Source organism: Nycticebus coucang, chromosome 21, assembly GCF_027406575.1.
Source record: "Nycticebus coucang isolate mNycCou1 chromosome 21, mNycCou1.pri, whole genome shotgun sequence".
Taxonomy (NCBI): Eukaryota; Metazoa; Chordata; class Mammalia; order Primates; family Lorisidae; genus Nycticebus; species Nycticebus coucang.
The window spans coordinates 8,220,310-8,248,259 of record NC_069800.1 but is presented as its reverse complement, the minus strand read 5'-3'; the positions used below and the strand labels follow the sequence as shown (position 1 = coordinate 8,248,259).

Sequence of the window (27,950 nt, the reverse complement as noted above, 5' to 3'; positions counted from 1 at the left end):
ACTGGAGCTGCTCCTGGGACTGGGGACACAGACTGGATGACTGTGGGTGGGAAAGGATTCAGACTGGATTGAAGCAACACCCAGAAATAAACTCTATACCCAGGAGCTGAGGTGGGATAAAGGGCCATCACAGAGGCCAGCACCAGGGGTGGGCCGGAGTGTCCTTGTCATACCACATCATGGCCTGGTTGCACATGTTCCTCTTCCTCCTCCTCACTTTTCTCCTGTTCATGGGATTTCAAGGTAGACTTTGAGGTGATCCCTCCATCCTCCTTCCTCACTCCTAACATGAATCTCTTTCTGTTTCAGGGTCCAACTCTCAGGCTGTGATTACCCAGGAGCCCTCACTGATTCCCCAGGAAGATCAGATACCCACATTCATTGTGACTAGTCTTTAATATTTATTACCAAAGTTTTATTTGTTTCACTATTAAAATGTTGTGTTTCTTATTTTTATCTCATGTGTTTTCTCTACAATCATTTTATTTGCCATAGTATTTATGCTTCTTGGTTTTCCAGCCACATTTTTAGATTTATAAACTTAAAGCATTATTATCTATAAACATTAGAAACAGCAATATATCATATAGTCTAGAATGGTCATTAAAGTTATTTATTAAATGTTTAAGAAACCTCCTAGATGTAGTATTAGAAGTAAAATTTAAAAAAAATGCATCACACAACACTCACTTGAGAGCGTAACATTCATTAATTGGTGTTGGTAAAACTGTCAGCAGTATTTCAAATCTAAATAGTAAAACAGTGGTGAAGGTGTCTAGAAAGGTCTCTGAATGCAGGGCTTAAGGATATACACCATCAGCATAGATGGTGTAGTACCCATACTTTTGTGAATTAGGGAGGGAACAGGAATATATCAGTGATCTATCTCAAGTATAGAAAATACAAACCAACTTCAAGAAGAATTAAAAAAATTAATTAAGAAAGTTGGAGTGAGACCAAAATAAATGGAGGTAAAAATCATGTCAAATACTTTTACTTCATTCTTACATTTTTGGAGATTTTTTATTTTTGAACCATAAATATGAAAAAAATACTTAAATTTATAGTGTATTTGTTTTCAAATCCTGCCCAAACTGACTTAGTGCCTGTGCTGAGAGTATAGAAATCAGTGGCCAAGATACCGGGGCCTTCTGCTACAGATCATGTCATTAAATAATTTTTGTTTGTTTGCCAACAACCAAAACTACACAAGCCACCTTATTCCTTGGGAGGATACCTACCTTCTACCCCACTTCCCAAATCAATGAAGGCTTTGGGAGACACTGTGAGGGTGTACATGGAAAAGCACTTCAGGGCAGGGAACAGCATGTGCAGGTCTCTGAGGCAGGAATAAACCAGATGTGGTTGAGGCAAAAGGAGTCCAGGCAAAAGGAGAGGGGAGGAGATGAGATGGAAGAGCTAGCTGAGCAGTTACACGATTTCCTCCAACAATGTGAGAAAATGGGGAAGCTCTGAGAGTCAGCTTTTGATTTCAAATATTCCAAGCGTCAAGTTTGTCTTTTATCCCTATATTAAAGGTAAGTCTCCCTCTCACCAAGCCCCGGTGAGAGCCAAGGTCTCCTGAGCAGGAGGGTCACAGAGTTGGAGGAGCAGTGATTCTGCTCCCAGGAATAGAGGCGATGCCATCATGCACTGTTATAAGAGTTGTCACTATTGCCATTTTCTAATTTTTTGTTTTATCACCAAGGTCTGTGTTTAGAAGATAAAACATGCAAGTAAACAGAAGGCTGTAACACTGACTAATCTTGGAGTAACAGAGGAAAGAAATATAAACCGTTTAGCAGAACAAAAACAGTTCTCTCATTTATAATGAAATCCATTTGCAACACTTATTTGTAGTTACTTTTATGGTAAATGATATTCAAGCAATACTACTGTGCTCAAGCAAAATTTACCAATTCCTGTAAGGCTTTCTGCTGTTCATCATCAAGCTGGGATATGCATTCCAACCATAATTCTTCAGAAATCTGTACCTGATGCACAACATTAGCTAAGCATTTGGCACAAGGATCTTTATAGTTAATAGTCTCATTAATTTTTCCTTCTGCAATTATGCTGATTATTTTGGGAAGATTAGAATTATTTGGACCAATTACAACAGGGTGGTTACTTTCAGTTAAGTCACAGAGAAAACTCAAAGTCTGAATAGCTTCCTCTTTATCTTCATGCAGTGGAAGCCATGATAACCAGTGTGGAAGAACTTCATCTACGTTTACACAGTTAGGCTTGAATTTCAAAATCTTCCCTATTGCTGAGATACAGTTCTCTGTAGCAATGACTTTTTTTTGGTTTTGGAATTTGCACACTTAATAACTTTTACCAGCAATGGAATAGCTTTTGAACATGAACAATAATCATCTCCACCAAACTGGGCCATAACTCCTAGGCCATAAGCAGCAGCTTGCCTAACTTCAGGGTTGTTACCTCGCATATTAAGCAACATTGGCCATCGAAAATATCCTAAATATTTAAATGAGGTTGGACTGCAGTGCTCTATGATGTCATCAAATATGCACAATCCCCACTGTCTGTCTGGCCATGGCCTACTTAAACAAATTAGATTTACAATTAATGGAAGTAGCTGTTCAAACCATGGCAAAATCTTTTCCTTACAAGAACTAAATAATGAGTGCAAAATATCTGATACTTTGGTAAGAATATATACATCACATTCATCTTCATCTTGCAGAGATATCTCAACTTATTGATCATAATTTTCTTCTTGTCTTTTAACCTGTCACAATTCTTGGTTTTTAAAGTGCCCTTCAAGTTTTGCTTTCAATATGCTTCCCAGTTCTTCCAAGTGTTCATCATTAAGGCAACCATCTCCCATTACTTCAATGGACTTTGCAAAAGAATTCATTATTTCTGAGAGTACATCTGTATCTGGTTCAGTACCAATAGCCTTGATTAAGGGATCACATATAAATTGCCACATTTGTCCAAGATATTCTGGGCCATGAATTTTTCCACATTCCAAGAGAAAAGGCATAGACTCTGCTGCTGCCACTCGAACATTGTCATGGAAATAAAATTTCAGTAAAGGAACCATCAGCTTCACAACTTGTTCAGTATATTCCATAAATCCTTCCCTTAATTCCTTAGCATAGTAAACCAATATCTGGCAAGCAGTTGCTTTTTATTCAAGTCCTGAAGTTTTAATTCCAAAACTTTGCTGGTCTCCAAGATTTACAAATTGCCAGCCATCATCATCACTCATATTCTGTAGATCTTGTGTATCTAAGAGAGCAATATCAGGTTTAGCTGAAGCAGTCTTAATAAGAGTTCGATAACCAACAGAAGATATTGTTGAAAATCTTTTCCCAAGAATTTTACACTTTCTAGCCCATGCCAAAACCATGTAAGAGGTCTGAGGGTCATCATCTTCCATATTGCTTAAGTCTGATTGTGTCAACAATAGCTGCATCACATTTGATGAATCTTGCATGAATTTTTCCTTCCCAACAGCAAGTTCAACATGGCTAATGCACTCAATAGTTTTTCCTCTCAGAAGCTTGAGTTCATTCTGAACAGCAAGCTCAAAAATGTGCTTTAGTGAGGGCATAAATGTAATACAGAAGAAATTTTTCTTCTATTGTATCTGCAAATGATGCAATGGTTGTCACAAGTTGTTCCAAAGCCAACTTAGTTCCATTCCGAATTAAGTTTTATGACCAAGATGGAATGTAAATTTTTCACCTTATTATCCAAATATAGATGATGAGCATTTTTTCATATGTCTGAAGGCCATGTGCCTGTCTTCTTCAGAGAAGTTTCTCTTCAAGTCCCTTGCCCAGCCTGCAATGTGATCCCTTGTTCTTTTCTTGCTAATGCATTTGAGTTCTCTGTGGATTCTGGTTATTAAACCTTTGTCGGAGACATAACCTGCAAATATCTTCTCCCATTCTGAAGGCTGTTTGCTTGCTTTACTTACTGTGTTCTTGGCTGTGCAGAAGCTTTTTAGTTTGATCAAGTCCCAATAGTGTATTTTTGAAGCAGCTTCAATTGCCCGGTGGGTCTTTCTCATAAAAAACTCGCCCAACCCAATTTCTTCAAGGGTTTTCCCTACACTCTCTTCTAGTATTAGTAAAGTGTCTCAAGAATGGAAGAAAAAGTACCCAATGTACTCACCCTTATTATGAAACTAATGTAGGACCTTCACATGAAAGGTATATCTCAGTTATAACCTAAGAATAGGGAGAAAGGGGAAAGGGAGGGGGAGGGAGGGGGAAGAAGGGGGATTAATGGGATTACACCTGCGGTGCATCTTACAAGGGTATGTGTGAATCCTAGTAAATGTGGAATGTAAAGGTCTTAGCAAAATAACTAAGAAAATGCTACAAAAGCTATGTTAACTTTTTAATGTGATGAAAATGTGTCAAACGATATATGAACCAAGTGTATGGTGCCCCATGATCATATTAATGTACACAGCTATGGTTTAATAAAAAAAAAAAAAAAAAAAAAATATAGAACTAGCAATGACTTGGGGCATTCTTTAATAAAAGTAATAAGAGCAGAAGCTGTGTTCGATTGCACACGTTGATGACCTTGATTTTCCATGGTACACAACAAAGCTGCAATCACTGTTTCATGGAATTTCTTTTGGAAATTAGGTGCAAAATTTGTAGCCATCTGTACAAGTGTAGTACAGGCTGCAGCCCTTACTCTTGGATGAGGATCCTTGGATATTTTCATAGACTTTTTGCGCTTGCCTGCGCACCATACGGCTTGGATTGATCAGGTTCTTCAGAAGCTGGTAAAAGTCTTGCTTTTCCCACACGGTCGCCGACCCGGCCGCGGCCATCGCGCTCTGTCAAAGCTGCCGCGACCCAGGTTGGGTGCCATTTTCCAATTTTGATTACCACAACTCACCTACGGAAACAGATAATCTGAATCTATATTTCAGAAATGAAATCAGTAATTGACAACTTTTAACACCTCCCACACAAATTTCAGATGGTTTCACTGCTGAATTGCATAAATTCTTACAAACACATAGTCTTACCATACAAGCAAGAGATCTTACTCCTAAGAACTTACCAAACTAACCTGAAAAATTAGACACCAAAAAAAAAAAAAAACTGTGCAAAAAGATTAGGAGCTTTATAATTGCTCAATCTGGAAGCAAGCAAGATGTCCTTCACAAGGTTCATGTCCCAATAGTCTTTGATACACTGATCCAACAGTGTATTATTGAGTGATCAAAACCATTGAAATATTTAGCTGCTAAAAGTTGTTTTTTAAAACCTTAATTGTATATTTCTCAGTGAAACAAGTCATCTTAAGTAGCTTTCCCTGGTATGACTTTACTCATCTAACATTCAGGAAGAGAAACATTGCAGAGAAAGGGCAAAGATTACTGATTGCCACAGGTATCAGGGACTGACAGGAGCAGCCCAGGTGATGCTTAGGGTGGGACTCTATTTTGTCATATTTAAGAATGACATGAAATCATCCAAATTCATAGACCGTGTAACACAGGGTAAGCTATAATGAAAATTCTGCACTTGGGTTCACAATTATATGTTGATACAGGCTCAGTTATTGTAACAGATGAAGCACCCTTACATGAAATGCTATTTTAAAAAAGAAACTGAGGAGAAGGCACATGAGAACTTTGGTACATGCTCTTTGGTATTTCTGATAATTCAGACCTGTTCTGCATCATATCTATAAATTTTTTAAGTCTGGCAACACTGCCTCAGGAGGAGATCCATTTTAGCTAATGTTGAACGAGCTGCTAAATGTCTAAACATTTAATTGAGATGTTCTTTACCATTAAAATTGAACCACACTCTAGTCTAAGCTGTCAATATATCTTTACATCTGTAGTTGCAGCACTAGTGCTTAACTTATTAATTTTCAATCTGCACACTTGAAATATCTCAACACTATTGTGTGGCTATTGTAAAATTTTGTCTTAAATTTGGGATGCTGAATCATTATACTTGAGTGAAGTTGTAGTTGAATTTCACTGCACCTTCTCCTGATCGATGTGCAGGATGCTATCTGTTGTCTGGCCAGAGGTGAATTTTTCTCACGCCCTGCATGGGCCTGTTGATTTTCTTGTCCCCTGAGGAAGCACTTTTATATTCTGAAGATGATCCTGGGAAGTGTATTACAGTGATGGCAGCCATGGGCATCTTTCCACGAGGAGGCAGACTTCAATATTCTACCCCTAAAACTCAAAGGCTTCCTTTCTGTAGGAGGAGGGATCCAGATGGGGGATATGACGACAGTATCTGGTCCACGCAAACCTTACCCTTCTCCAAAATACAGTACAGGGCTCACTCCGTGCTGCAATGCCTAACAATTACATTGCTCTTCTCACAATTCCATTATTCTCACCTTTGTGCATTATGCGTGGGACGCCCTGGGGAACCTCCTGGGAGTGTGAGCAGCTGATATGGGCACTGTGTCACTGGCCCAGCCCAACACTGTTACCCGAAGTTTAAAAAACAGGATAGAGGAGGCCCTCTTCATGGACAGAAAATTGGGACCCAAGATTTGGGACTTGTGTGGGGATAGTGAAATTGGAAAGTGTGTTATGGGCAGATGGAAAAACTGATTCAAAGGCCCTGAGGTGGAGGGGAGCGCTGTGTTCTCAACAAAATCTAAGCAGCCAAGCAGAGAGCAAGGCAGGACAGTGGACCTGAATTAAAAATGTGGTTTCTCTGTGGAATGTGCCATATTTCAAGTGCTCAGTATCTCCCTGTAGGTACCCTACTGGGCAGGACAAATGGAAAACATCCCCACCATCAGAGGAAGTTCCTTTGACCTTGGGAAAGGACTCTGGCCCTCAGAGGCAGAGCCCTGTGTGGTGGAAAGATAGTCCTGGAATTTCCAGGAGTGACAGGTTTGTCATTAAGACTCAGTCACACCAGGGCTCCTCAATGGCCTGGCTCCCCACTGATGTAGCCAAGTGAAATTAATTTGTGATGTCACCTCTTTTCACCCTACCCTCCTCACCTGTACAATATTGTTGATGATGACAGCCAGCCTGCCCTGAGGGCCCACTCTGTGCCAGCCCTTGTTACCTGATTCAAACCATTAACAGCCTTAGTCTTTACAGAAGCCCCACAAAGTAGCTGCTATTATATCCTCATTTCACAGAGAAGAAAGTGAGTCACAGGAACCTCCATTGCTCCATAGGAAATGTCCAGGCTGCGACTTAAACCCAGGCAACTGGTGACACTGTGTATCCTTCAAGGTCATGTTTGCAAAGGCCAAGAACCTCTTCCTGACTCACTAAGGTCACTCACCGTGCAGCCCTTGGGCACCAAATCAGAGCTCTGAAGGACCTTGGCCTTCTCCGCTGTCAGGAAGCCCAGGCCGCATGAGGGTCCTGTAGGTCCTCCAGCCAAACCCACACTCCAGTGTAGACCTGTGAGTGAGGTCACCTCCAGATAATCCCAACCCCTGGCTGTTGATTCAACCCCAGGCAGTGAGTCTCCTCTGCAGACCGCAGACACATCAGTGGGCAGAAGAGGGCCATCTCTACTGCCTCCTGTCTGAGTCCCTGTACCTGAGAACCATGAGCAAAATAAAAGGGTCACTTACACCTATCTTGGGGGAGGAGGCTTTTTAAAAAGAAAGTTTCATAGGGAGAGCACAAGGATAACACACTTGTAACAATGACAAAAGATACAAAAGGGTGTACATTAAAACCTGGGTTCCATCCTTCCCTCTTCTGCAGCCTACCTGGTCCTGCCTCTGGAAGTAGCAACAGTTGGAATCTGCATATCTTCCAGATGTATTAAATGAGCAATCATATAGCACTGACACTGCTGCAAAGCTTCCTAAAGGTTTTGCCTACATTCACTTATTCATTGTCCCTTTAATGTGGGCACTCAATAGACATCAGGAAGGAAAGTCCCCTGTTCAGCCTAACAGTTGTCTGCAAATGGGAGTCTGAACTGCTCTTGCTTTTCAAATGTTATTCCTTTAACCAGATGGTTTCACATTTTTTAATATATTCTCCAATTCTTTTTCATATTCTACCCCATTTTGACATTCAAAGATGTATCTCTCTTTCTTAAACATATACATAATATGTACAAATACATAAGAATACATACATACATATACACAGGCACAATCTGTGTACACGTGTATGCATGTATACACACAAATATATGTATACGTAAGACATTCAGACATATATACACATTTTTCTATCCATTTGAGAACCATTAAAAGGACTCCTCCATTTATGAGGCCAGGCACAGTGGCTTACACCTGTAATCCTAGCACTGTGGGAGGCTGAGGCGGGGAGGAATGCCTGAGCTCAGGAGTGTGAGACCAGCCTGAGCTAGAGGGAGACTCCATCTCTAAAAATAGCTGGGCATTGTGGCAGGCACCTGTAATCCCAGCTGCTTGGGAGCCTAAGGTGACAGATAGTCTTCAGGCCAAGAGTTGGAAGGTTGCTGTGAGCTCTGACAGTACAGCACTCTACCAAGGGCAAAAAAGTCAGACTTTGTCTCAAAGGAAAAAAAAAATCCTCTGTTTAGAACATCATCGTTCCCACACCCCTCAACTACATCATCCCTAGAGTAATACAGCCCCCTCTATATTAATGAAGCTGCTGTCCGTCCTAAATTGTCTATTTATTAGCTCCACAGTTCTGGGAAGAACCAGCAGAGATGGGGATTTGTCCTGGAATGTCTCATGTCTTGCCAGGCATCCACTGTGTTTTAAATAAGGTAATCATTTCACTTTTATTGTAATAATTTCACTTTTTCCTTGGATTGGGAGCTTTTCTGTTCCCTTCCTATGTCCAATATTGTAACTGGATCAATAAACAATAAAACTTTTTAAACAATTTTTTTGTAGTTCTTTTATGGTTCAGATTCCCAGGCCAGTAAGATTTGCCAAGAACTTTGTAACTTTCTGTTGCGCTGATGTGTTCCCTTTGGAGTTTGTTTCCTGGAGGAATGATGCAAACTCCTTGCAGGCATGAGATAACTACAGAGCCTTACACCACCTCATTTCCAAAGATCGTGCCCAAGGATCGTGTAAGCCTGTGCCCGAGACTGAAAAAATGACCAGTATTAACAGCTAGCTCATTATAATCCTATGCTCCCCGCCCTGGGGAGGGAATATCCATCATATTCCCCTCATGGATTATATGTATTGACATGATTTACCACTGCGCTTGCGTGCCGCACATTCCACCCAAACATGTAATGCTGTTCATTCCTCTCGCATGTCATTCATTTTCCCTCCATGACAACCCCTGACCCTGTTGGTCGGGGAGGCAAATTTAAGGCAATCTGTGCCTCCACCTCCCAGTGGATTCTTCTCTTCCATTAAATCCTTTCCTTCCCGACAATCCTAGTTTGCTCAGTTATTGGCTTTCTGTGCAGTGAGCAACATGAATCCTTCTTGTGGGCTTGATAACAATATTCATGACCAAATCATAAGAATGGGTGAGACTGTTCACATATGAACCAGAACACATATTTAATCCTAGAGTGTGAAGTCATCAGAAACACTCCATTAATAAAATTATTAATTACCTGCCATCCACCAACCAAATGCTGAATATATAACAATCATTTAAAAAACATTGCTGAGTCATTAGTAAGCCTTTCCTTATACAATGACAGAGAAACAGCTCTGTGACCTGGTTACTCATAGACCTTGTTAACTAAGTACATGTACATACTTGAATGCAGAGCAAAGGAAATATACAAGTGATAAACAAGGATTTATCATTTCACATTTGAGTGCCTTAGAAAGCACAATGAATTTCAAGCATTATTTATTAATTTACAGGAACAATTTTTAATTATTAGATCAGGAAATGCCTGGTAACTCAATAGCTCCATAGCTGGGTGAGGATGGTATTTTAAACCATGACAAAACTTCTTTTTTTTCTCAACATGTTAGGTTTGTCCCTTTTCACCTTGAAACATTCACTCCCAAATATGTTTGGGAGGCTGGTTATTGTTCTCACTTAATGTGGATTCATAAACAGAATAATTATGTCTGAGTATAAGATTGACTTTTTGACAAATAAAAATGTTTTTCTTTCAAATAACACTCTTGTAAATGTAAAAATTCACTTGTCTACATAGAGACAGTTGGATCCCATTGGGTGGCCTGTGTTCACTCACAAAGTTCTGTGATTATTTGTCACCACAATGATGTGCTGATGTATATCTTGCCTAACATTTCAAATGTGACCCTAAGTTGGGAATTTCATACTTCAGAGTAGTCTCACATATCTTCCCTTCATTTATTCATAGACTCCTTCAGCATGGGAAATTTGAATTCCTGCTGGGCTGGCATGCACATACCGATCTGATTGTTATTTCTTCAGATGTGTCCATTAGCTTCTGCTCAGGATCTTCTCCCTATTTATTTTCAATTCGCTTACTCTACTTTAGAGTAGAGTCTACTGATTTATGAATGTATTTTACAGTTCTATTTTATTTCTAAATTTATACAGTTGACACCTTTATCAAGTTGGTTGTCATAATTGTTTCTATTTAGGAAAACGTACCATTTCCCAATGCAATGTTGTACAATCTTCCAGAGAATAGCTACAGAAAGAACACACCCACACAACCTCCACTAGATTTGGAGAATCCTGACACTAAATACAGCAAGAGACACTACAGGGAATGGAATGAAAGGCCACCCCAAAACAAATTATAGTGATGTCTAAAGCTAGAGGTATTTGAAAGGAAGGAAAATGAGATTTCATGGTGGGATATCCGTGGGATTGATGAGGATGGGTTCATTGCTGGTTTAAGTGCTGCCAAGAGTGTTGAGAATGGACAGTCCTGAGAGTTAGTGGGATGGACCTTCAGTGGAATAAATAAGGAGGGTCTGTGTTGTCCAAAGAAGGTCGTGGGATGGGTTCCCCAGTTCTATCTGTGGACAGGTCCCTCTTAGAGGATATGGGTCTCTGCCCCTACCCTGTGAGATCTTGGGAGGCACGGGTAGTTTGTCCAGAATGAGTTTGGAGAGGAAGGATGTGAGCAGCAACTTACACACTCTGGGCTGTTGCTCAGGTAAGTCATCAGGGAGACAGTGGGGACCTCATACTTAATTCACTGAGCCTCTGAGGCCCCAGCCCAGTGGCCACCTTCCATGCAATTCCTAGGAACTGCTCCCCCAGGCTCGGTCAATAGAAGGGGATGTAATTCTTGGCATAGACACCACATTGTAGTTCATTTGAAATATCCAGGATTCTGTGCCAGATTGGGAGCCAAACTGACCATGGACCACATTGTGTGGTCAACTGGTGATGGGAAAGCTCATGCCAAAGCACTGACATTGTGAAGATTCTCAGGGTAGAAGGGTTGCACATTGGGCCTTAAATTTCAGGGGAGATTTGCTGGAAGGCAATGGTCACCTTTGAGGTGATGATAGAATCCTAGAGGCAGAAGGCAAAGTTATGTTGTGACCCCTTCTATTGACTCAACCCTCTCTTCTGGGTCATCTGCCTTGACTCAGGATACTTGAGAAGGGACATGATAAGAGCTCTTGGTTCAGGGATCTTCATCTCCAGAAAATCAACTACATTATTATCCAAGATCCATCACTTATCAGTTTTGTGTCTCTGGGAAAGTCACTAAAAGTCTGCAAATTAAGTTCTCTAAACTGCACAGTATGGATTGTCAGCCCTGCTTAATTTAACCCTCAGGGCTAGTGTTAGTATCACAAAAGATAACAAACAGAGCTATAAAGCATCACTCCCATGGAAACAATAAAGTATACTTACAACCTTCCCTGCCCTGAAGCCACCCAGGCTCCTGCCCTGTATTCAAACACTGTCGAGTGTCTTGCTTATTATTTTCACTTATTTTATGACTAAATACTGTAGGTCCTTTATTTAGCACCTGTCTTCTTAAGGCCTTACATGATTTTGATCATTTTCACACGCATTATGATGTCCACATATCAGAACAGGGAACTTAGGAATAGAAGGGTCTCTATTACTGTACAAAGTCCAGGCAGAGGCCAAACAGAATTAGGACTCAGACCATTAGGCACAAGCCACTATGTTCTTGGTACATCTCCTCTGCTGCTGTTCTGCACTGTCAGGTCTAAAGAGATTTATATGCCTAATGAAATAGTCTGTTGGGTTTTCAGTGAAATGTACACTGCACGTTGATCCAAAAACACAATTCTGATTCTCAGCTAAGAAGATGCTAGAGAAGTGGATGAAAATTCTTTTCTATGGATAAACTATTCTAGTTCCTCTATGGTCTTCATCCAGCAAGTTGTCCACTGCTGTCTTTATTGTAATACATTTCCCAGGGTCCTGACACTGGGATATATTATGAAAACTCTTTCTCTCCTAGGCACAACAAAGTCTGGAACCTCCAGAAAGTGGGCCAAAAATCCAAAAGTGGCCACAAAGAGAGCACACTTAGAGAAGATGCCAAATGAAGGTAGGATTTAATGCCAGTTATTAAGAAATACACATTAAGTAATAATAATTATAGTTTATTCACTTTACCATATTTCAGAAAAATTCTAAAAATGGGATACTATATTTTTTCATGTGAAATAAGTGTGTATCATCTCAGCTTCAAAAAGAGCAAGAGGAGTAAGAGTGGCATTTGAGTAAGAAAGTGCATTTTCATATCAACATATTTGTAAAATGACAATTTCACCTTGAATAGGTTGCCGTGGATTGAAAGCCAAGGCTCTATCTTTTATTTCTTTTCTGTTCCTCTCCTTGGCCTTCCTTCTCCACCACAGAGCATGACCCATCTGCATCTCACGCTGTGTTGTGGCCCACACCTACACACTCTTCAGCCCATATGCACATCACCCATGAGCTCCCTGGGTGAGTCTCCAGCAGCACCCTCACACTGACAGCTCCTCTGTGTCCTCCCACCTTCCCCAGAGCTTCTGGTGAGAGAGGTTCCAGGTGTGAACTTCATGAAGGCCCCACCTGCTTTGAAGTTAAGATTATCTTTCATGGTCAGAAATAGAAATGTTTTTCTTGTTTTCTTTTTTTTTTCCAGTTAAGATATGAAAGTCTGACTATGTACATTATAAATAATATAAACAATTTCTTGTTTAAGGTAATGTCTAGTTGGATTTGTTACCAACAGATCATGACTAGTGATGGCATTTGAAAATATAATATTAGTTACAAAATGTGTAGTAGTGAGCACTCTCCTTGGTGGCAATTTTTCCTTCTTGAGAACAAGTTTTGCTGATGATGTTAAAATTGGTAGCCTAGAGGCATTTCCTCATCAGCTGCTCTTCGGGAGATTGAGGAGAACAGACTCCAGTCACCTGTGGTTGGATTGCTCCCCAGGAGCCTGATTCTGGGGACTTGGTGAGATAGCAGAGGACTGCAGTGGCCGAGGAAGACACCACTCTGACCAAGCACAAAGACAAAGAAAATTAAGGAGAAGAAGGAAGCAAGAAGATAAAGAAGGGGAAGGAAGTGAAGAAGAAGAAAACACACATGAGGAGGAACAAACAAGAAAATTTTGTCAACATGAAAAGTCACAACAGGTCTCCACCACCAAATGATCCTGAGGCAGCTGCCAAAGAAAATCCCATCTAAAAAGAAGTTAGGGAATATACAGAAAGGTTATTTGGATTATGGATGGCAAAAATGATGAAGGGAATTGAAGACAAAGTGGAAAACCACCAAAAGGAAATACAAAAATTGACCCAGGAAAAGAACAAAACACATGATGAAATTTGAAAAGATACATCAGTGCTCAAGGAATTGAAGAAGTCAGTCAAAGAAAGTAAAGATATAGTAGAAACTATCAATAACAGATTAGATGTTGATGAAGCAAGAATGTCAGAAATACAGGATAAAGCTCTTGTGTGAACTCAGGCATTTAGTGGGGCAGAAAAGAAGATTGTAAAAGCAGAACAATTTTCTAAGAATTATGGGACTAGTGGTCATAAAATTATTAGTATAGTGGTCAAACATATCAGTGATAGACATCCCAGAAGAGGAAGATCGACCCAAAGGAATAGAAGTCTTATTGGAGGATATGATAACTTAAAATTTTGTGAGCATCACCAAAGATTGGCAAGCATCATCACATTCATTTTAGATGCATATCAAACTCTGGTTTATCTCAATAGAAACAGACATCTCCTAGAGACATTGTCATGATCCTGGTCAAGGTCAAAATGAAAATCCTGCAAGAAGCTAGGAGTAAGCATCAATTGACCTACATTGGCAGACCCATTATGGTGACAGCGAAATTTTCAGCTGAAACTTTTTAAGCTAGAAGATGTTGATCAATTACCTTTACCCTTCTTAAACAAGGAAATTTGCAGCCCAGGAATCTGTACCTTACTAAACTATACTTCAAATCCAATGAAGAAATAAAATCTATTACTGATACCAAACTATGCCAGCCACAACAAGACAAGCTCTACAGAAATATTCAGACCAATTCTCTGAACTTACCATCACAATGGATCTCCAGCAAAGTAGACACCAAGAAAATAAAGAACAAAACATAAGTTCTACAGTGGAACAAGGGATAAAACTAAGCAAAAGACTTTCAACAAATGAGTAGAACTCCACATACTTACCAATTGTCTCAATAGATGGGAATGGCTTGAATTTCCCACCAAGAAAGCACAGGATGGACTGGATAAAAAGTACAATCCGAACTATATTCTATCTCTAGGAGTAACACATCTAACATCAAAAGACAAAGCAAGATTCATACCCAAGGCTTATAAAACAATATTTCAGACAAATGGAAAACAGAAGAAAGAAGATGTCACAATTTTATTTTAGTTTTAGATACAATTGGATTTCAAGCAATTAAAGATAGACAAAGATGGGCATTATGATGTAAATCTTAATGATGTAAACTCATTCAGGAACCAATATATCAAGAGACATTTCAATTCTAAATATATATTCATGCAATGTAGGTATAAGCATATTTTTGAAACAAACCCTTAATGGTCTGAGCAAGATCAATATGCATGATATTAAACAACACCGTAAGTGCTGTGGACTTTAACATCTCTCAGACATAACCAGACAGATGCTCTAAACAGAACGTAAACAAAGAAACAAGGGACAGAAATGCAACCCTAGAACAATTGGAATTAAGAGACATGAACACAACCTATTATCCCCAAACTAATGAGTATATGTTCTTCTTGTCAGCCTGTAGGTCATCCTGCAAATTTCATCATATCCTAAGACACATATCGGACCTCAATGGATTGAGAAAAATTGAAATTATACTTTGTAACTTTTCAGACCACAAGGGAATCAAGGTAGAACAACTGCTTCAACAAACACTTTCATTACCACACAAAGCCATAGAAACTAAACAACTTTATGAGGATTAAAAGTTTGGATTGGGGAATAGATTAAGAAGTAAATTATTAGATTCCTGAAACATAACAATAATGAACCCACAAGCTACCCCAAACCATGGGATATTGTGAAAGCAGTCCTAAGAGGGAAATTTATCACATTAGATCCCTATATCAAAAGACAGAAAGAGCTCACATCAACAATTTAAGGACTCATCTCAAGAAAATGGAAAAGGAAAAGCAATCCAGTCCCAAACCTAGTGGAAGAACAGAAATAAGCAAAATTAAGTCAGAAATAAATGAATTTGAAAACCAAAGAATCATTCAGAAAAGTGCTGAAATAAAAAGTATGTTGTTTGAGAAGGTTAACAAAATTGATAAACCTTTGGCCAGACTAACTAGAAATAGATAAGATTTCTAGTAACCTCAACCAAAAATGAAAAAGTGGACATAATAACTAATATCACAAGAGGTTATTTCTGATGACTACAACAAATTCCGTGCCAAGACATTTGACAACGTGGAGTAATGGAACAATACTTGAATTACACGTCCTCCTTTGAGAAAGCTATAGATCTCTTGAATATCAAGCATTGAAATTGAAGAAGCTATAAAAAACCTCCCAACAAAGAAAATCTATTGGCCAGATGGCTTCACATCAGAATTCTACCAAAACTTCAAAGAAGAGCTTGTACCTATACTGCAGAACCTATTCCCAAACACTGAAAAGGAAGGAATACATTCTATGAAACAAACATCACCCTGATACCATAACCAGAAAAAAAATCCAACTATAAAAGAACTACAAACCAATTCACTAATAAATATTGATTCAAAAGTACTCAATAAAGTTCTAACAAATAGATTTCAGTTACTGATTAAAGCAAATACACATTATGATGCAGTAGGCTTTATCCCAGTGATGCAAGTTTGTGTTTAACATAAGCAAATCCAACAATGTAATTTACCACATAAAAAGAAAGAACAATAAATACCATACGATCCTCCCAGGAGTTTCAGAGAAAAACATTTGACAAAATTCAGCATCTTTTCTAACAACAACACTTTAAAAAATAGGCATAGGTGGCACATTTCTTAAACCAATTGAAGCCATCTATGACAAACCCACAGTCAATATCATACTGAATGGAGTAAAACTGAAAGCTTTTCCACTTAGAACTGGAAGCAGACAAGGACGTCCTCTGTCACCACTACTATTCAACATAGTTATGGAAGTTCTAGCCAAAGCAATCAGCCAAGGGAAAGATATTACAGGCATCTAAATGGGGGAAGAAGAGGTCAAACTCTGTTTGCTGATGATATGATCTTATGCTGAGAAAACCCCTGAGACTCATCCACAAGCCTTCTAGAAGTGATCAAGAAATATAGTAATATCTCATGGTAAAATCAATGTGCACAAATCAATAGCCTTTGTTATATGCCAATTTCAATCAAGCTGAGAAGCAAATCAAGAACACAATACCCTCTACAGTAGCTTCAAAGAACATGAAACATTTGTCAATGTCACCATCAACAAAGGAGGTGAACCATCTTTACAAAAGAAATTGTGAAACCCTAAGGAAAGAAATAGCAGAAAACTTTAACAAATGGAAAAACATACCATACTCTTAGCAGAGAAGAATCAACACTATTAAAATGTCTACACTACCCAAAGTAGACTACAGGTTTGATGCAATTCCCATTAAAATACCAAACCATACTATGAAGAACTTGAAAAAAAAAAAAGTGCTCTGTTTTGTATGGAATCAGAAAAATCTTGTATATCAAAAACAATAGTAACACAAACAAAGCCCATGGCATCACTCCACCAGACTTCGGGTTATAGTCTAAGTCTACAGTGATCAATGCAGCATTGTATTGGCACAAGAAAAGAGACATATACGTATGAAACAGGTTAGAAAATGTAGAGATGCAACTGGCCTCTTCAATACCATCTGATCTTTCATAAACTAAACAAAATCATACACTAGGGCAGTGGTTCTCAACCTTCCTGGTGTCATGGCCCTTTAATACAGTTCCTGTGGGTCATGATCCACAGGTTGAGAACTGCTGCAGTAGGGGAAAAAATTCCCTATTCAATACATGGTGCTAGGTGAATTGGATAACTACATATAAAACCCTGAAACTGAATCGGCACTTTTCATCATGGAAAAAATATGGTGTGCATTGGCTAAAAGATTTCAATCTAAGACACAAAACAATAAAAATCCTAGAGGAAACATGGGAAAATCTCTTGATGATGTGGGCCTAGGGAAAGATATTATGAGGAAGAATTCACTGGGAATTGTAACAACAACAAAAATAAATAAATGAGGTTTAATTAAGATAAAAAATCTTCTGCACAGCTCAGGATATGACAATTAATGAAAATAGATATTCTTCAGAAGTGGAAAAGATATTTGTATGTCATGAATCTGACAAAGATGTGCTAAGTAGAATCTTCAGAGAATTCAAATTAATCAACAAAAAAGAGTAAGCACTCCCATCTACCATATGTGTCTCTGTCAGAGTAAGAGACATGAAGAACACTTTCACTGGAGAAGCCAGAAGAATGGCTAACAAACATATGAAAAAACACCCATCATTCCTAATTATCAGAGAAATGCAAATCAAAACCACCCTGAGATAACACCTAATCCCAGAGAGAGTAGATCACATCACAAAGTCTGAAAGCATCAGATGATGGCAAGGACATGGAAAGAAGGGTGAAATTTGACCCTGATGGTGGGACTGCAAACTAATATAGCCTCTTTGGAAAGGAGTATGGAGAATCCTCAAATAACTAAAAATAGACTCCCGTTTGATCCCATAATCCCATTTCTAGGCATGCATCTAGAAGAAAATAATCCTTTTATCATAGTAGATTTGCACTAGATTGTTTATTGTAGCTCAACATACAATTAATCAGGATGTAGAAACAATATAAATGCCCACCAACCCAGGAATGGATTAAGAAACTATGGTATATGTATACCATGGAATACTATTCAGGCATTAAAAAACAAAACAAAACATGAAATTTGTATCTTTTGTGTTGACCCAGATGGCGTTGAAGCACATTCTTCTTACATCCTTTTGGAAAGATGTTTGGAGAACACTTAGGGAACTAAAAGCAGACCTGATGTTTGATCCTGCAATTCCTCTACTAGGAATATAACCAGATGACCAAAAATAATTTTGCAACAAAGATATTTACCCCAGAAAGTTTATCGCAGCCCAATTCATAATTTCCAAGTCATGGAAGGAGCCCAAGTGCCCATTGACTAATGAATGGATTAGCAAATTGTGGTCCATGTATACCATGGAATATTATGTAGCCAGGAAACAGATGGAGACTTTACATCTTTTGTGTTTACCTGGATGGAGCTGGAGCATATTCTTCTTAGTAAAGTATCTCAAGAATGGAAGAAAAAGTACCCAATGTACTCAATACTATTATGAAACCAATATATAATCACCCACACTTTCATACAAATGAAAAACACAACTGTAGTCCAGAATGAAGGAGGGAAGAGGTGAGACAGGGAAGGGATGGAGGGAGGCTAAGAGGAGAGAGGGTATTGGTGTTGCCTCACATATTGTGAACAATGCAAGGTATACGCCAAAACTATTCAGAGTAGAGTGTAAATGTCTTAACACAACAAATAAGTGAGGTGAAGTTTGTGTTAACCAGTTTAATGTAAGCATTCCAAATTGTACATAAAATTATGTACATAATTGTACATAAATTGTACATTGTACCCCATAAATGCATTAATGTACACAGTTATGATTTAATAAAAAATAAATAGAATTGAAAACAATAAAAAAAATTTATAATTAAATATCATAAGAATGGAAAAGGAAGTATCTAATGTACTCAATACTAATAAGAAGCCAGTACATGATCTAATACAGGCCAACACAAACAAAATACTCAAAGTAATTCTAGTAGGGGGAGCAGAGTGAGGGGAGTAGGGAGGAGCATTGTGCTCCCAAGTGGTGGGCATGATGTAAAAGGTAGGCATATGGGGCAAACCTCCTGAGTGTGGGACACAACTACAACAGGGACCATACCTAACTAAAGCAAACCTTGTAACCTAAGAAATTCTACCTTCATACTGATCTGAAATTAAAAATAAAATGAAATATCAAAAAAAAAAAGAGTTTTGCATTACCAAAATGCATTCAATAAATCCTTCATAAACATCATTGGTTTTTACACAAGCATCTTATGTGCTTTGTTTGGGGGTTATTGTATCAATCACTGCTCCCCATCTGATCTTCTGATGTTAGGATTTGTACAAAAGACCTCTGCAAACAGGACACTGCATAGTGTGTTCCGTTCTCTCATTGCAGGTGCACTCCAGGAAAATGTCAGTTGTACAGATCTTCATATCAATTTCTTGCTGTGGAAAAATCTAAGTAATACAAAATTTGGACTTGCTTGCTATTATCAGGAGATCTTCCTGTTTCCAGCTGCCTACTGGAGACAGGCATTGGGGCATGGAGCAAGCAACTGACGGTGCATTAAAGAACTGTGACCGTGGATTGTTGTCTCTAGAACACCTGAGTTTTTAGATTGCAGGGATTGTGTGCATGAGGTTTGGCAGGGATCTAGGGATAACTCCATATGCATCAAATCTTAGTGTGGTTGTCTGAGTGTGTGCATTCCCTGTAAACATTTGTACCTACCCGCACTGCGCAATACAAGTGTCATATTCCTTAAAGGAAAACTTCCACCACCAAATCCCACTTTCCATAAATGCACTCAGTTGTCCCTCAGCAAAGGCACATCTGAAGTTTGTGTATTTCACCAGCAAATCCCACTTTCCCTAAATCCACTCAGTCATCCCTCAGCACAGGCACATCTGACGTCTGGTTTACTGTTGTCACCCCTTCCATGCAGAGATGAATGGCTCAAGGTGTTGACCTAAGAAGAGGCACATGTGAACTCAGTTCCAGTCACACTGTTGATGCTCTGGGACATTGAACTGAAATCAACACCCACCTGTAGGGTGGAGCACTTACCAACGTGTCAAGGAATTCCAAGTGCACACCTGGATGTGTTATGGTCCACAGACATCCCAACAGTGTCCATCAACATAAAGTGACAGTAGTGATCACAACTAGCAGAGTAGCAACAGTTACATTGAACAGCACTCTTAGGGAAGATTATTAGTGTAAAGAGCACATAGAGAGATCTCAGGATTCTGATCAGCTGACAGATTCTGAGAACTGAGAGGCCCACATAGGACCCGTAGGTCAGCATCTGGTAATGCTGAGGTCATTCCTCAACACTTGGGTAAAGCAGAGACGAAGAAGGGACATATTGTTGTTGTTTTTTTTTTTTTAATAAATGATTATCACAAGGCTCAGAAATGCTCAAGTCCAGCAGTTCACAAATTCTGAGGTTACTTCTAAATGAGCACTCAGAGGACAACATGGTTATCAGCCTGGTGCCCAAATGAGATTTCCTAGATGAACTGTCCTACAGAGCTGGTCAGAGGGTCAGAATTCACCACACTCTGAACTCCACACAGCACTGTCCCTCTGCCAGAGCCTGACGTGAGCATGAGCAGCAACTCACCAATGGACACACGCCGAGTATTGAACAAGAGGTCCAGAGGGAAAAGCGCCCCAGGATCAGTGGTGGTTATGTCTAAATGATAGGAGAATTCACCATTTTCTAATCTTTTTCATTTAATTACTTATAACAATCATTAACAAAGAAATATCAGTGAGTATATTACCCAGAATTGAATGCTGTGCCCCAGGAAAGATGACTTGTAGCAGGTGTAAGTCTTCTAGAAGAGCTGACCTAGACAGGAGCAGCACAGGTGCATCCCGAGGCAGAAAGGATCCTGGCAGGTGTCAGTAAGGTAGAGACATGTAACTTCCCTTCCCTATGGGCAGGGGGAGCCAGAGACCCTGTCATTGAACACACAGGGGACATTCCAGGGCATCTAGTGTTTAGATAGATTAGTCCACATTGGTTAGGTGGTCTTCACCCAGACAGCAAAGGCTTTGTTTTTCATGTCTTTCCTGGTCCTCTCATTGGTCTTTCCTCTCATTCCATGTCCACATCAAGCACTGTCCACTAAATAACTCATGACCAACCCCTGGCAAGGCATTGACAGTCACTCTGTCTCCTAGAGCCATCTGACAACATGGGATAAGATCACTGGGCAGATGACAAGATTTCATCCATGACCAAGGTCAGGCTACCTGTCTTTGTGTGAAATTGAAATATTGCTATCTTGGTTTTTCCTTTCCAATTAAAATAAAAAATGGGAAAACCCAAATATTGTTTGTATAGATGTCATATATGTTTTCTGTGGTGGGTGAAATTTTGACTGAGACTGTGTTAATGACTAAGACCTGGTTCAAGGATTTGAGACACCATTAAAAATTGCGGCTTCAATACAGACTGTTCTAGTGAGACTACTCCTTAGCAACATTTTCTCTCTTTGGAAAATGTTTCTGTAATTGCCAATCAAAATGGACTTCAGAGATACATCTTCCACAAAAACTGTGTGTCTTTGGGCAACAATGAGTTTGCTCTGTTCTTGGTTTTTGGTTCCCTCACCCTCACCACTGTTTCCTTTTTTAATGTCACCAAGTCAAGAAAAACCTTGTGCGGGGTCTGCTAGTGGCACGCGGAGGGGAGTCGTGGTGGCGCTGTGCTGCCGTCTCCTGGTCTCCGATTCTTGTGCGCGCTGTGCACTTGGGGATCGGTCTATTACCTCCCTGCTACCCCCAAGTCTCTCAGTCCCTGACTTTGGCCCTGGAAGGCTCTAGCCAGGAGCTGGGCGCGGCGCCGTGTCAATTGCAAAACCCTCTCTCGGCTAAAGCGGCGTCCTGTGCTGAAGTTTCCAAGGGCTATCAATGACAAATGAGGACTTACTGTACTGGATAATAGGAAACTGAGGCTTGTTTAAACCATTAAGGACCGTATTGACCCAGCAACTGGAAAAAACAGAGATGAAACTGGCTTCATGAGGGTGGAGCAAGATGGCAGCCGAGTAACAGCTTCCTTGCATCTGGGCACCGTGAGTCTGGGGATATAGGACTCCAGGCATCTCTGGCTGGTGGGATCTGCCTATCATCACCCCTGAGAGGATACAGGGAGTCAGCGAGAGACTTCTGGACCCCAAGAGGAGGACTAAAACAGTGGAAAACCGGCAAGTGGTCGCGTGTGTTCAATCCGCCTAAACCCGCCCGCAACTGTAAGTTCAGTAGCAGCGAGACTGCAAACCAGAAAGGCCTTACCTGTGAACTGTTTTGGTGTCTTTGGACTTGGCACTCAGCTGAACTGCCTTGGGGAGAGCCTGAGCGGGAGTGCGGAGAACTTTGGCCTTTGTCTAGGGCCCCAGTCTGAGCCGCTGAGCCAGACGGAGCTAATAGAGTTTGGCTCTGGGTCACAGGCAGACATTGTGAGCGATCTGCCCTGGCAAGCTCCACCCTCAGGGTCGCAGAGCTGGAATTGGGTGGGAGCTGGTAACCCAGCGACCAAGTAGCCTAAGGGCGGGGTCTGAGCCGCCTTGCAGCCCTAACCCTCGGGGGCAGAGGGAGACCAGTTTTGACACACAGGGTAAGTGGATAGCCACTTCAGCAGTGATTCCAGCAACAAGCACTTCCCTGAGAAAGCTTCTGCTCAGTAAGTGAACAAGTTCAAAGTGCCTTTTAAGTGGGCTGAAGAGAGATTTAGGGTGTCTACCTGCTGGGGTTCGAGAAACTAGCAGCCTCCAGTCGTATCAGAACTGTGATTAACATCTCATACCCCAGAAGACCACGTGTTGCCCAGACAATATTCAATTCCATATACATACTGCTTTGTTTTTGGTTGCGTGTGTGTTTTTTTTCGTTTGTTTGTTTGGTTTTTTTTTTTCGTTTGGTTGTTTTTTTTGTTTATTTTGACATTCTAGATTGTTGTTTTGTTTTTTAAGTTCAACCTTTTCCATACAGATCCTTTTTCTTTCTCAATTTTTCTAGTTTAATTATAATTTCCCATTGCTGCCTATTTCAATAATCAGAACTTCATTTTTGTTAGTGTTTCTACCACTATTATTTGGTTTTTCCAGCCAATTTTATCCCGTAAAGTTTTCTGTTTGCTTGTTTTGTTTTAATTTATAGCATTTTTGTCTTTCCTCTCTACTTGGTGGAGGTGGGGTACTGTGTCTGATCAGGTTAGCAAAGAGCTGCTGACCTCAAGGGAACCACCCCACTTGGCACCCCCAGAAGGTGTTTTTTTTTTTTTAAGGTTGTATCAAAGTACCCTACTGTACACCTATATTGCTCTGTCTCCCTCTCTCTGTGCCTCTCTTCTTTTTGTCAATATTCCTTTCACCCAACCACTCTCCTTTCTCTATTTTTCTTTTTTTTCATTTTTTTTTTCTTATCACTCGGTCCTCATTTCTTTCATCGCTTTTTTGCTCTTAAACCTTCTCACCCTTCTGGTCCTGTAACCCTTAGTCCACAGGCACAAGAACTTAAAGAGCAAGAGGAATTGAAAGGAAAATTAGGGCAAGTAAACAGATAAAAGAAATCACCCATGAGGAAGAATCAGCAGAAAACTCCAGGCAACATGAAGAACCAGTCCAGAACTACCCCGCCAAGGGACCATGAGGTAGCTACTGCAGAGGATTCCACCTATACAGAAATGTTAGGAATGACAGAAAGGGAATTTAGAATACACATGTTGAAAACAATGAAAGAAATGATGGAAACAATGAAGGCAACTGTTAATAAAGTGGAAAATAACCAAAAGGAAATTCAAAAACAGAATCAAATAAGAGATGAACGATATGAAGAATATAAAAAGGATATAGCAGAGCTGAAGGAAATGAAACAGTCAATCAGGGAACTTAAAGATGCAATGGAAAGTATCAGCAACAGGTTAGACCATGCAGAAAAAAGAATTTCAGAGGTAGAAGACAAAGTTTTTGAGATAACTCAGATAGTAAAAGAGGCAGAAAAGAAGAGAGAGAAAGCAGAACGTTCACTGTCAGAATTATGGGACTTTATGAAGCGTTCCAACATACGAGTTATAGGAATTCCAGAAGGGGAAGAAGAATGCCCCAGAGGAATGGAAGCCATACTAGAGAATATTATAAAAGAAAATTTCCCAAATATCACCAAAGATTCTGACACACTGCTTTCAGAGGGATATCGGACCCCAGGTCGCCTCAACTCTAACCGAGCTTCTCCAAGACACATTGTGATGAACCTGTCCAAAGTCAAGACCAAAGAAAAGATTCTGCAAGCTGCCAGGAGTAAGCGCCAGTTGACCTACAGGGGCAAATCCATCAGATTGACCGCAGACTTCTCTAATGAAACTTTCTAAGCAAGAAGACAATGGTCATCTACCTTTAATCTACTTAAACAGAACAATTTTCAGCCCAGAATTCTGTACCCTGCTAAGCTAAGCTTCAAAATTGACGGAGAAATCAAATCATTTACGGATATACAAACATTGAGGAAATTCGCCACAACAAGACCAGCTCTACAGGAAATACTTCAACCTGTTCTGCACACTGACCACCACAATGGATCAGCAGCAAAGTAAGAACTCAGAAATTAAAGGACAGAACCTAACCTCCACACTGATGCAAAAAATAAAACTAAGCAATGGACTCTCACAAAATAAGACGAATAGAATACTACCACACTTGTCAATTATCTCAATAAATGTTAATGGCTTGAATTCCCCACTGAAGAGACATAGATTGGTTGACTGGATTAAAAAACACAAGCCATCCATTTGCTGTCTGCAAGAAACACACCTGGCTTCAAAAGACAAATTCAAGCTCCGAGTCAAGGGTTGGAAGACAATTTTTCAGGCAAATGGAATTCAGAAGAAAAGAGGAGTTGCAATCTTATTTTCAGACACATGTGGATTTAAAGCAACTAAAGTCAAAAAAGACAAAGATGGTCACTTTATATTGGTCAAGGGAAAAATACAACAAGAAGACATTTCAATTCTAAATATTTATGCACCCAATTTAAATGCTCCCAGATTCTTGAAGCAGACCTTACTCAGTCTGAGCAATATGATATCTGATAATACCATCATAACAGGGGACTTTAACACTCCTCTTACAGAGCTGGACAGATCCTCTAAACAGAAATTAAACAAGGATATAAGAGACTTAAATGAGACTCTAGAACAACTGTGCTTGATAGACGCATATAGAACACTCCACCCCAAAGATAAAGAATATACATTCTTCTCATCACCCCATGGAACATTCTCCAAAATTGATCATATCCTGGGACACAAAACAAATATTAACAGAATCAAAAGAATTGAAATTTTACCTTGTATCTTCTCAGACCATAAGGCACTAAAGGTGGAACTCAACTCTAACAAAAATGCTCGACCCCACCCAAAGGCATGGAAACTAAACAATCTTCTGTTGAATAACAGATGGGTGCAGGAAGAAATAAAACAGGAAATCATTAACTTCCTTCAGCATAACAACAATGAAGACACAAGCTACCAAAACCTGTGGGATACTGCAAAAGCAGTTTTGAGAGGAAAATTCATTGCTTTAGATGCCTACATTCGAAAAACTGAAAGAGAGCACATCAACAATCTCACAATAGATCTTATGGAATTGGAAAAAGAAGAACAATCTAAGCCTAAACTCAGTAGAAGAAAAGAAATATCCAAAATCAAATCAGAGATCAATGAAATCGAAAACAAAAGAATCATTCAGAAAATTAATGAAACAAGGAGTTGGTTTTTTGAAAAAATAAATAAAATAGATAAACCATTGGCCAGACTAACGAGGAATAGAAAAGTAAAATCTCTAGTAACCTCAATCAGAAATGATAAAGGGGAAATAACAACTGATCCCACAGAGATACAAGAGATCATCTCTGAATACTACCAGAAACTCTATGCCCAGAAATTTGACAATGTGAAAGAAATGGATCAATATTTGGAATCACACCCTCTCCCTAGACTCAGCCAGGAAGAAATAGAGCTCCTGAACAGACCAATTTCAAGCACTGAGATCAAAGAAACAATAAAAAAGCTTCCAACCAAAAAATGCCCTGGTCCAGATGGCTTCACTCCAGAATTCTATCAAACCTTCAAGGAAGAGCTTATTCCTGTACTGCAGAAGTTATTCCAAAAAATCGAGGAAGAAGGAATCTTCCCCAACACATTCTATGAAGCAAACATCACCCTGATACCAAAACCAGGAAAAGACCCAAACAAAAAGGAGAATTTCAGACCAATCTCACTCATGAACATAGACGCAAAAATTCTCAACAAAATCCTAGCCAATAGATTACAGCTTATCATCAAAAAAGTCATTCATCATGATCAAGTAGGCTTCATCCCAGGGATGCAAGGCTGGTTTAACATACGCAAGTCTATAAACGTTATCCACCATATTAACAGAGGCAAAAATAAAGATCACATGATCCTCTCAATAGATGCAGAAAAAGCATTTGATAAAATCCAGCATCCTTTTCTAATTAGAACTCTGAAGAGTATAGGCATAGGTGGCACATTTCTAAAACTGATTGAAGCTATCTATGACAAACCCACAGCCAATATTTTACTGAATGGAGTAAAACTGAAAGCTTTTCCTCTTAGAACTGGAACCAGACAAGGTTGTCCTCTGTCACCTTTACTATTCAACGTAGTGCTGGAAGTTCTAGCCAATACAATTAGGCAAGACAAGGAAATAAAGGGAATCCAAATGGGAGCAGAGGAGGTCAAACTCTCCCTCTTTGCTGACTACATGATCTTATACTTAGAGAACCCCAAAGACTCAACCACAAGACTCCTAGAAGTCATCAAAAAATACAGTAATGTTTCAGGATATAAAATCAATGTCCACAAGTCAGTAGCCTTTGTGTACACCGATAACAGTCAAGATGAGAAGCTAATTAAGGACACAACTCCCTTCACCATAGTCTCAAAGAAAATCAAATACCTAGGAATATACCTAACGAAGGAGGTGAAGGACCTGTATAAAGAAAACTATGAAATCCTCAGAAAGGAAATAGCAGAGGATATTAACAAATGGAAGAACATACCATGCTCATGGATGGGAAGAATCAACATTGTTAAAATGTCCATACTTCCCAAAGCAATCTACCTATTCAATGCCATTCCTATCAAAATACCAACATCATACTTTCAAGATTTGGAAAAAGTGATTCTGCGTTTTGTATGGAACTGGAAAAAACCCCGTATAGCTAAGGCAGTTCTCTGTAACAAAAATAAAGCTGGGGGCATCAGCATACCAGATTTTAGTCTGTACTACAAAGCCATAGTGCTCAAGACAGCATGGTACTGGCACAAAAACAGAGACATAGACACTTGGAATCGAATGGAAAATCAAGAAATGAAACTAACATCTTACAACCACCTAATCTTTGATAAACCAAACAAGAACATACCTTGGGGGAAAGACTCCCTATTCAATAAATGGTGTTGGGAGAACTGGATGTCTACATGTAAAAGACTGAAACTGGACCCACACCTTTCCCCACTCACAAAAATTGATTCAAGATGGATAAAGGACTTAAACTTAAGGCATGAAACAATAAAAACCCTCCAAGAAAGCATAGGAAAAACACTGGAAGATATTGGCCTGGGGAAAGACTTCATGAAG

The 27,950-nt window shown here is 39.6% G+C and overlaps 1 pseudogene; it reads right to left on the bottom strand.

Moving 5' to 3' along the window:
- Positions 1-1,901: 1,901 nt before the first annotated feature.
- LOC128573436 (ran-binding protein 6-like) overlaps positions 1,902-27,950 on the bottom strand; it is a 57,330-nt pseudogene continuing 31,281 nt past the window's right edge.